The sequence below is a fragment of the Pteropus alecto genome, unplaced genomic scaffold (assembly GCF_000325575.1).
Source record: "Pteropus alecto unplaced genomic scaffold, ASM32557v1 scaffold44, whole genome shotgun sequence".
NCBI lineage: Eukaryota > Metazoa > Chordata > Mammalia > Chiroptera > Pteropodidae > Pteropus > Pteropus alecto.
In genome coordinates, this window is record NW_006436812.1 from 8450811 (window position 1) to 8461466 (window position 10656).

Sequence of the window (10656 nt, forward strand, 5' to 3'; positions counted from 1 at the left end):
CCGCTTCTACGGCGGCCGCCGAGACCCAAATCCCTTCTCCCCACCTCGCTTTCGCAGCCAATCCTCTACGTCTACCAGTTCTCTGTCGCAGTCCTCCGCTGCCACCCTCCTGGGTAGGATCCTGGAATCATACGCTAGCTCCCGCTACAAAGGGAAGACTAAACCTCCAGCCCACTCCACCAACTTGCTGTGACTTCGGGCAAGACACTGAGCCTCGCTGAGTCCATTTCCCCCTCTGTAAAAGGAGGACCCGCCTGCCTCACAGGGATATTGTAAAAATCAAAGCTACGTGCGTGTCTGGATTTATCCTTAATATTTTTTCAAACTGACTCTAGTCGTTTTCATTGATAGTGCCGGAATTTAAGACTTCATCCTGATTTCTTGAACTTTCACATCATTGTCCAAAGTGACTTCTTCCCACCCACAGTAGGTCTTGTTCCTTTTCTATTTTTAAACCTCGGAAAGCTCACCACTGACTCCAGGATAAAGCTCAAATACTTTAGCTGACTGTCAACACCTTCCAGTCTGGGCCTTGCCTATCTTCCATTGATTCAATCCCAAACATCCCACTGGGTGCCAAGCACTGCTCTGGGCTCTGGGTCTGTAGCAGAGAATAAGGCAGACAAATTTCCTCTCTTGTGTTGCTTATATTCCACTGGGGGAGGGGGAAATCAGATAATATGTAAACAAATAAGATTATTTTGGGTCCCATTAGTTCTTCCCAGGCTCCACCATAAGATCTATTCAAGGTTCGTGAACCAGTGCCTGTGGTTCCACAGCTCCACACCTTTGCAGATGCTGTTCCCTCTGCCTAGGACACCCTTCTCATTTCCCCGCTTAATGAACTACTTCCTTGTTCTCTAGGCATCTGCTCAATTTTGCCAGAGGGAGGTCTTCCTGCCAGCCCCAGGCAGAGGAATCTGCTTTGGGCACCATATATATACTGCTTTTCTGATACTTTACCACAACATATTTGAATTCTCCACTTCAGTGCCTGGCTCCTCAATTAGAATCTGAGAGCCTGGGACTGATTCGTTGCCATATCTCAAGCCCTAGCACTTGGCCTGGCCTTGGGGGCCTCCAGTAAGTACTCGCTGATTCTATGAATGAATCGAATCCAACTCTATCCACCAAAGAAGTGTCGTTATCTAGATGCCTGGGACTGGTGGCTCTCAGGGAGCCAAGGCACTCGGACCTCCTGCTTTCATTCCTGACCTTTCTGGTTCTACACAGACATGCTTACATTTCCCCCTGAAAACACTGTTGCCATTTACCTACTTTTGCTCATGTTCTCCACCCCATGGACCTCACCAAAGCTACTGCCCCTGGGGATTGCCTATACCATAAGACAGCCACAGACGTGGCCAGGGGCTGTGTCCCTGGGTCCTAAATCTCCCTCTGACCTTCAACCACACTAAGAGGTCCCAGCCACCCCTGATACCACAGAATGGGCTTCAAGCCCAGAGAACAGAAGTCTAGCTGTCCCCAATGTTACCATCACTGATTCTGAGGCAGGGTCAGCTTGCTTTCTTGAGGCTGTCTTCTTGTCTGCCCCCATCTTCTTTGCAGAATCCGAAGGCCCAAGTTGAGGCCAGCCCCAGGAAAGGCCTCAAGTGACACATACTCCCTCCCTTCTTCAGCTCCTGCCAGTACAGAGACGTGAGCCTTGGCGAGGCCTCTGGACAGGTTCGTGGCCTGCAGTGGTCAGTCTCACCGCTGATGGTATTCTGTTCCTACCATGAGCTCATACATTATGCAGGAGGGTAGACAGTGAACCAGGCCTGATCATTGCAAGGCAACCAATAGGAGGGGTGATGTATGCACCTCACTTTGCCAAGGCCCCACTTCCCACATTACGCCATTTGTTGGAGGCGGGGAGAAACTTGTTTCGCAATAGCTGAGAAACCATCAGGTCTCCCTCTACCTACAGTGCAAAGCTGAAGATGTCAGATATCATCCCCTGTAGTTTTGCACCGCCCCTGGGGAAGAGCGAAAAGGGATATGTGTCCTCCCAATCATCATGGGGTGGATGGGAGACCTGAAACACGGAGAAAGCCCAGATGAAAGAAGCCTTAGAGGGCCTGGGCTTGGCTGTGGGAAGGAAACCTGGCAGTTCTGATCTGATCTCAATACTTTCAGCTCCTCCTATGGACATCAGACAATATTGCCTCCCAGAGACTAAGATGAGGTTTAGCAGCCTCCTCATTATGAAAATGAAAGGCCTGTGCTTAGATGATAACCCTAGGGAAGAAGAAGCTAAGCTGCGCTGAGCTAGAGCAAGCATCATTAGAGGCCTCTCCACAGACTTTATTTTATTTTATTTTTTCACGGACTTTATTTAATCTAGCAGTAGACCTGAGTGGCGGAAACCATTTTTTTCCATTTTATAGATGGAAAAGAATTATGACCCAGTTGACAAAGAACTCAAGAACTGAAAAAGATCTAGATTTGAATTCTAGTTCTGCCAACTATGTGTCTGTGTGACCTTGGGCAAGTCAACTGAGTTCACTAAGCCTCAGTCTTCCTCATCTGGAAAGTAGGGATTATGTAAGAAACTGTCAAGGCTTATTGTGATGATTACAGAAAATGTAGGCAGAGTACCTGGCATAGAACAAGGGCTCATTAAAAAATATAAGAACTTTTAATGAACAACGTGACGAGTATTTACAAAGTGCTACATAGGAACAGTGCTTTACTCGTATCTAATTCGATCATCCTAGCAGCTCTGTTTAGAGATACCACTCTTGTCCCCATTTTGTATATAAGAACCCCAAGGCTCAGAGGGCTTTAAACCACTTATACAAGTTCTCCTGGCTAGTGAGTGGCAGAACTAGGATTTGAGCCCTGGCAAGGCACTTTGTATACATACAGCTGAGGCTCAGAGAGGTTGACACTTGACCAAGGTCACACAGCCAATCTATGGTAGAAAAAAGGGCCTGGGGCCTTAGTTTTCTGACTTTAGCTTACCCATCGTGCCCCTCAGTTTTTTCTATTGTACGGCTAAAGGGTGGGACTAGACTTGTTTGGAAGAGTACCTAACCTGGGACAGGTACAATTAAAGCACTAAATAATAAATGCTCTGGCACCCTGGCCAGGACTCTCCCAAGAGCACGGTAGGGGGAACTGGACCCTTCCCTGAGTGTCGTGTGGGAAAAACTTCTGGCTGCTTATTGTTTACTTATTCACAGCCTTTGATGATAACACACCTGCGTACCTCTGAGGCTCCGGGCAGCACTGCACCCAGGTAAAGAGGATGAGCAAGACAGTATTTGGATGGAGGAGCCTGAAGTAGCAGGAAACGGTAAACTTCAGGCCCAGGGTGAATGTGTGTGACAGGTCTGTGAGGACCATGCTGGGGCGAGACTTCCACCTGGAGATCCAGGCTGGGGCCAGAAGGCAGGCTAACACTGTGTGGGTCTGGACGGGTGATTGGGCAGTGCCATCCCAGGGTGTCTTTCTCCATGAGGACACTGCTGGCTGCCTGCCAGAGGCTGCATCCCTATTCCAGAACTGGCCAGCTTGTCTCCCTTCCCCTGGGGGATGTTTGGACACTCCTAGAACGCCCGGACAAGGGACCACCGTGTGTGGAATGCATGCCATCTTGGGTTTATTTTAGGTGGTACACAGATCAGCAAGAAAGCATGCACACACACGAAAGCTATTCTTTCCAATTCTCTTTCAACACTTCTGATTATTCCAGGAGAAAGTCTCATTTTGCTGCCAAAAGCCCTTTAACACCTCACTATCCTTGCTTAACTCGTCTTTTAGCTAACAGAGAGCAGGCCTCTAGCTCCAAATTTGGAGTAGGTGATAGATAGTATCGAGCTAGAACATTAGAATAAGTTTTGTCATTTTATTTATTTTTTTGCCTTCTATTTACAACAAGTGATACTGTTTTTTCTAGTTTCGATAGTGATAAAAAGTTTCCTTTTAAAGTACATGGTTTAAAGCAGGTACTCTGGAAGTCACACTATTAGGTTCAAATCCCAGGTGGGTCACTTACTGCCTGTGTGACTCTAGGCAAGTCACGCAACCTCTTTGTGCCTCAACTCCCTCATCTGTAAAGGGAAAGTAATAATGGAATCTCCCTTAGTTTACTGTGAGAATTACACTAGTTAACATATGTAAAGGATATAGATTGGTGCCTGACATCTAGTAAGCACTGTATGAACATTTGCTATTACTAAGGTCAAACAGGGAAAGACCAACACCACAGAAAACACTTCTTTGGACCAATCCCACAGTTTTCCACACAAGAAAACAAAGTTTTGGAAAAATAATTAAGCAGCTGAGCTAGGATCTTGCTAGGTCTCTGGATTCCTAATCCATCTCAATCCTCAATAATTCATGTAGCCTCTCAGCCTTGGTTTATTCACCTTCAGAACTGGACTAAGATGATCTAATTGGATGTTGTGATGGTGTGTAAGGGCTCAGAAAATGAGCTGGAATGATGTCTCTAATGCATTCTCAACAGGGGTACCATGGCCCCTAAGGGGGCACAAATTGGTTCCTGGGGGGTGAAAAAATCTTCATTTTTTAAATATATAAAGCACAGATATACAGTTTATCTGTCTTATCAAAATGTCATGAGGAGTTGTGATTAGGGAACAAAATGTCTAAAAAAGTTTCCTTAGGAAAGCAATACTGAAAAAAATAAAGTTGAGAGAATTTGCTCTAAGCCAAGATTTTTCCATCTTGGTTTGTTACCCACAATGGTTTGTGCAATCGGCTTAATAGATCATGATCAACATTTTGGGAGAGCAAGTGATGTAGAAAATGCCACAGTGCACTACACATAAGGATCACTAAGTATTACGAGAAAGTTTGGGTTCAGTTCGGCAGGTGGGTGCATAGCTGAGTGTAAAAACAAAGTTGAAAGCCATTGCTCTAAACAATTATTTTCCTTTTTCTCCCTTGATCCTTTATCTCTCAGACAAGACCATGCAGCTGTGGACTGTTGGAAGAAACTGATAACGAAGGAAGGAAATGTAAGAGAGAGTCCAGATTTTAGTGAAACTGGGGCTGAACTTTACTAGCTCATGGCCTTCCTCATTCTTCCCTTCTTCATTCTACATTCCAGGGTAAGCCACAGGTACAGAGGAAAATGACTGTCCCTCAGCACCAGAGGGGAAAATGTCTCCTACTTTGCCGCCCCTCTCCATTCCTTCCTCTACTTCCCTCCTTCTTCCCTTCCTTTCTTTTCTCAACTTAGAAGGCAGCAAGTCTGATCCAAGTCTGAGTCCTGAGTCTGCCATTTACTATTCGACTTGGGGCAAGTCATTTCACTTCTTTGAGCCTGTTTTCTTAGCTATAAAAGGGAGAGATTATTCATAAGATTTTAGTGATTTTCAAATGAGAGAATGTATGTAAAGTGTATTAATTTTTAGTGCCTTGTATACTGCAGCTGCTCACAACAACAGTAGCTAACAGGCCCAGAACCCTGTGCAAACTAGTTTATACACATTATCTTTATTTAATCCTCACAATGAGCCTGAGAAAGATCTGGGAAGGTAACAGGGCAGACTCCAGACAGGATGCCTGGTTTCAAACCTCGGTTCTGTATCTTTTCATATGTTTAAGCAACATCTATATTCCTCTGTGACTGCATTGACTCCCTTTTAAAAAGGAGCTTTCCTCATAACTCCACATAGACTTCTGCTTACATCATATTGACCAAACCTCTAATTGTAAGGGAGGCTGGGAAACATAGTTTTTTAAAATAGGTACATTTCTGTCCCCAACAAAATAATAAAGGTGGTGAGAATGGATACTGATTAGGCAACTAGAGGCCTCATCTTCAACAATCTTTAATTTAACCTTTAATTTAATTTTCAGAGGTCTATCCAGAAGGGGAAAAATGAAGTAGCTAAGAAAGTAAGAACTAATAGTAGAGATAAGCTCTTCAAATGTGGCTGATATGTCTAAACTGTATTCGATGTCTTCTTTTTCTTCTTCTTCTTCTTTTTTAAATTCATTCTCTTTAGGAAAATGAATGTATGAGTTTTCTATATCTGCTAAGTATTATAGAGACCAACATGTTCTCTATGTATTGGTGCGATGGGAGAAAAAATGGGAAAAAAAATTCTACCTCATATACTTCTTGACTGTATAACTGTGGACAAAGTACCAAACCTCTCCATGCCTCTGTTTTCTCATCTGTAAAATGGATACCACAATAATCCCTACCCACTATGTTGTTTTGAGAAAATGGCTTAATGTTTTTAAGCCCTCAGAGCTGTGTTTGGCCCATAGTACATGCTAGTTAAATAGCATTTAATGAGCTGGTATTTATTATTTTCCCAACTTCACAGATGAATTGAGGCCCACAGAGATTGGCCCACCGTCATTCAGGGTATGAAAGAGCTTACATTTGTTTAGCATTTTTTAAATTCTAGATTAATTTAAATAAAGTGCACGAATCTTAAGAGTATGCCTTGAGAACTTTACATGTGTATACAACCGTGATCAATATAAGGACATTCTTTTTTCTTGGGCTCAGAAGGCTGCCCGGGGGTCTCCTCTCAGTCAAAACCCTTCCTCAACTTAAAAGCTGTTTCGATTCTTCACCAAAAACATTTTGCCAGTTTTGAATTTTATCCAAGTGGAGCCATACAGAATGTTTCTTTTATTATCCGCAGACAATTTGAAGCCCGGATGGTCCCACCCTAGAAACTGCCGTCTAAACTGTTATCCTATACTGCCTTTTAAAGCAACAACTACTAACACTTGTTATCTCCGCCCTTCCTCTCCCATTCCCCTCCTTCAGCTCCGCCCCTGAAATGCAGCTGTCCATCAAGCCCTCAACAAATTCTAATTGGCCAATTCTGCAATAGCCGATCCCGCCCTTCACCCCCACCTTCTGCCAGGGAACTTATGATAGGGCACATGTGTCAAGAGGTTGGCCAATGGGAGGATGGCATAATCCAAACCCTCTGCCAGTCCACCAATGGATGGGTGATGTTCCCGCCGCCGCCAACTGCCTGAGGAGAGCTGTCTAGGCCTCGTGCCTCTGCAGTTTGACACCTTCCTGGTATCTTGAGGCGGTCACCCCAAAGATGCTTAAAGAGTGCAGGATGGCAGGCTCCGACTCCCTACATCCTTTCTGGGTCTTCCTCATTCCGCCCCTCCCTGAAGCGGACGGGAGGGGCGGCTTTTCTGGACAAAAATAATATACATGTAAATATATGTTTTCAGGGTTCTCTCTCTCTCTTTTTTAAGAGGGTAATGCTTTGTGGTTTTCAATTTCAAATAACTTTACAATTTGAACACCCCGCCTCCTTTTTCCAAGTTCTGGATGCTTATAAGAACCAGCTTCCCTCTCTAGCCTCCACCTTGCCCCTCGGAGCAGAAAGGAGAGGAACCAAAAAGAGCTTTGGGTGGGGGTGGGCAGAAGATGGGATGCAGTGGAATTAAGGAAGAGCAGGCACATCATCAGGGTCGAAGAAGAAAGAGAAGGAATTTTAAGGTGCGAGATGGACTGGGAGGTGTAGACCAACCAGCTTCAGGGGTTAGAGGGAAAATGAAATTGTTGGAACTGGGTTAATAACAGGTATTTTAAAAATATATATACCATTATCCATTATCTTTTAAAAAAGATACCATGAAGTTGCCCTGTATGAGGGATATTTAAAGTACAATATGATCCCAAAGATATCAGGGAAAAGCTATGCCTGGTGGCTTTTGATGGTTACAGATGAATGGATCCCATGGGTCATTGAGTAACTGGGGTTATGGGGTTCTCTGTGTCTGAAGGACACTGTGCTGAGGTGTTCTCACAGCAGTCTTTTTCTCATTTTCTCTACCCTAGACAGGCATGCCACTGCTCTTTGTACTGGGCTGCATCTTCTTCCCGTTGATCTTTGCTCTCCTCTGCTGGGGCCTGCAGAATCACTCCAACCTGCAGATGGAGAGACCGGAGGCTGTTCTGGTGGCATCCAAGTAAGAGGACAGGGTGAGGGCATCCTTCCGGGGGCCGGGGCTGGTAGAGCTGATCTCCTACTTTCAGGAAGAGTTAGTGGTGAGAGCAGAAGCAGAGAGTGTGTTTAATGGGGAGGAGGGTAGGGGATCCAAGAGTCAAAAGACACTGGCTGTGGGATCTTTTGCAGCATCTCTGAACTTCAAAGCCCTCATTTGTAAATGGTTTAATAAGAATGCCCCCCTTCCATTCTTCATGGAGATGTGAGGGTCAGGGGAATTCATGTTTATAAAGTAGAGTTTGCAAACTCCAGGGGATGTAGGCTCCATGGGGACTTCCTAAGCTGGAGGACTTGTGTTTATCCTATTGAATGAGGGCAGCAGCTGCTCAGCTCCAGCCAAACATTATGGAGTTAGAACGTGGGTTCAACATCGTCTGATTTTTTTGATTCTTTCTTAAAAGAAATTGGGCTTTTAGGTGAAATCTCCTGATTTTCATACACTGACAAATCACTTAGAATTTAAGAAAATACTATACTGGCAACACCAAACTGGCCAAAAAAACCCCCACAAAAAACATGTTTGTAGGCTGTATTAGGCCCTGTGCTGCAAATTTATGACCTATTTGACAAGCTTAACATACATGTGAACTATCATCAAACCTTAGGTAGGAGAGAAAGAGGGCAAAAGGGCAGAATGTACCTGGGATTTTTGGTGAGTTCTTGGAAGAAAAAAACTGTCTATTTTAACCCACATCATCCAAAGTGAAGCCAGGTCCTCAATGCAGCATCGTGGTGGCCTGACATCACCCTCCTACCCCCACCCTCCCACCGCACCCCAACTCTGTGCCTTTCTCTAGCTTTGCTCATCTTTGGCTTTGGAGTTATGCAAATATCGGTTTGAAATCCAGCTTTGCCAATTCTCATAGCTGTGTTATCTTGGGCAAGTTTTTTTCTTTTCTTTCTTTTTTTTTTTTAATAATCTCTAAGCCTCAGTTTCTTGTAAAACAAGCATACTACCAACGGGAAAGATTAAATAAGAATGAACATAAATCATCTCGCCCCATGCCCAATGTGTAAATAGGAAGTTGGGTCCCTCTTCCCCTTAAGTGAAGCCCTGAGGTCAGGAAGCTATTTAGAGACTGTCGTCTCTAAAATTGTCCCTGACTCCTTCTGCCGAAGGCCAGATACCTCTCAGGGTCTGTTCCTGCAGTAGGCCACTAGAGGGCAGCATGCAACTGCAAATTCCAGTCCCTTGACTTTGAGGAGGTGATGGAACTGGGCTTTGGACAGGCAAAAGCAAATTGTAGGGTTAACTAAGGCGTATCTTAGGGCAGGCCTGGAAACCCAAGGTTTGGGTAGCATGTCCCATGTCATGCAGAAGTCCACAGGACTATTGGTTCAGGATGGGAAAGCAGCACAAAAGAGTTAGAAGCAGCGCCACGGCAAAGGCCCGTCTGGTTCTGACTGGTCTTCTGACCTGCAGCGTGACCCTGGCCAAGTCACTGGGCCTCAGTTTCCTTACGGTTGAATGAGGGGCGTGAACCAGCCAATCGTTGGGTCCTTTCCCACTCAGAAATGGCTGTTCTATGAAGTCACAGAGGAAGGGGAGCCAGGAGCATAGTAAACCTGGAGAAAACGAGAGTGACAAGTGCTTAGGGGAGGCCAAGGAAAGCCAGGAGGCTGAAGGACAGAGGCACAGGCACCCTTGGGCTTGAGGCGGGTTTTCTGAGAAGCAGCTTCTCCCCACCCTCTTCAAACCCTGCAGCCACTCTGACACCTCGTATGAGAGGGATCCTGCCTCTCCTTAAATATGTGTCCTTGGCAGGTCACTGAAGACCTGGGGACCAGGTCTTGACCTGTAAAAAAGGGACAGGTGCCATTACCTCAGTGATGTCACAACAGTTAGACAAGATCGTGGGACAGTGTGCAGCAGAGTTGGGACCTAGAGCGCCACACACACACCTAGAGCTTCCCACTGGGGTGAAGGCATGGGGGCCTCTGAGTCTGAAGGAAGCTGTGTCAGGGTGTTTTTATTCCTACTCATTCGTTCGGCTCTTCCTTCAGAGATGGCACGATGCACTCGCTTCTCCCCCTTCCTCCAGGGAGTCCTCTCTCCCCGCTGCTGGCGTGGACACCCCTTAGTTGGGAGCCCCCATCGGGCTACTGAAGGACACGTGTTGGGAGACACTGAAGAGGAGGAAATGGCAGGTGTTAGCAAAACGCTGGTGGGAAACAGGGGGGGACTCAGAGTCTCCTCCCCGTTGGCCAAGAAGTCCTGAGCCACCTTCTTCCCCAGTAGGAAAGCCTCCCCTGCCCTGGCCCTTGTCCCCAGCAGCCCCCTGTGCCACCGCTGCTGTCTCTTTAAGGGCCTCCCTCTCTCTCTCTCTCTGCTCCCCCCATCTCTGTCGCAGCCACTGCTGTGGCTCAGAGCTGCATGGGAAGACGCTGCTGCAGGTCCGGTTTCTTGGTGTCTGGTCGGTGCCATCATTTCCCCACCCCTCCTCCACCCTCCCCAAGCTGGTGACTTTCCCTCCCCTCCCCCTCCCCACCAAGGGGGCAGGGGGCTGGGCACGGACTCCCTATAATGCCCCATGCAGCATTTGTGCGAGGCAGCGGGGACTGTGGCAGCAGCGACTGTGGCAGCAGCGAGAGGCGGGAGAGCAGTGCTGACCGCTGACCACTTGCCCGGCCACTCCTCTGTCTCCTTTCCCTCCCACCCTGTCCCCCTCCCTCCCAGGGC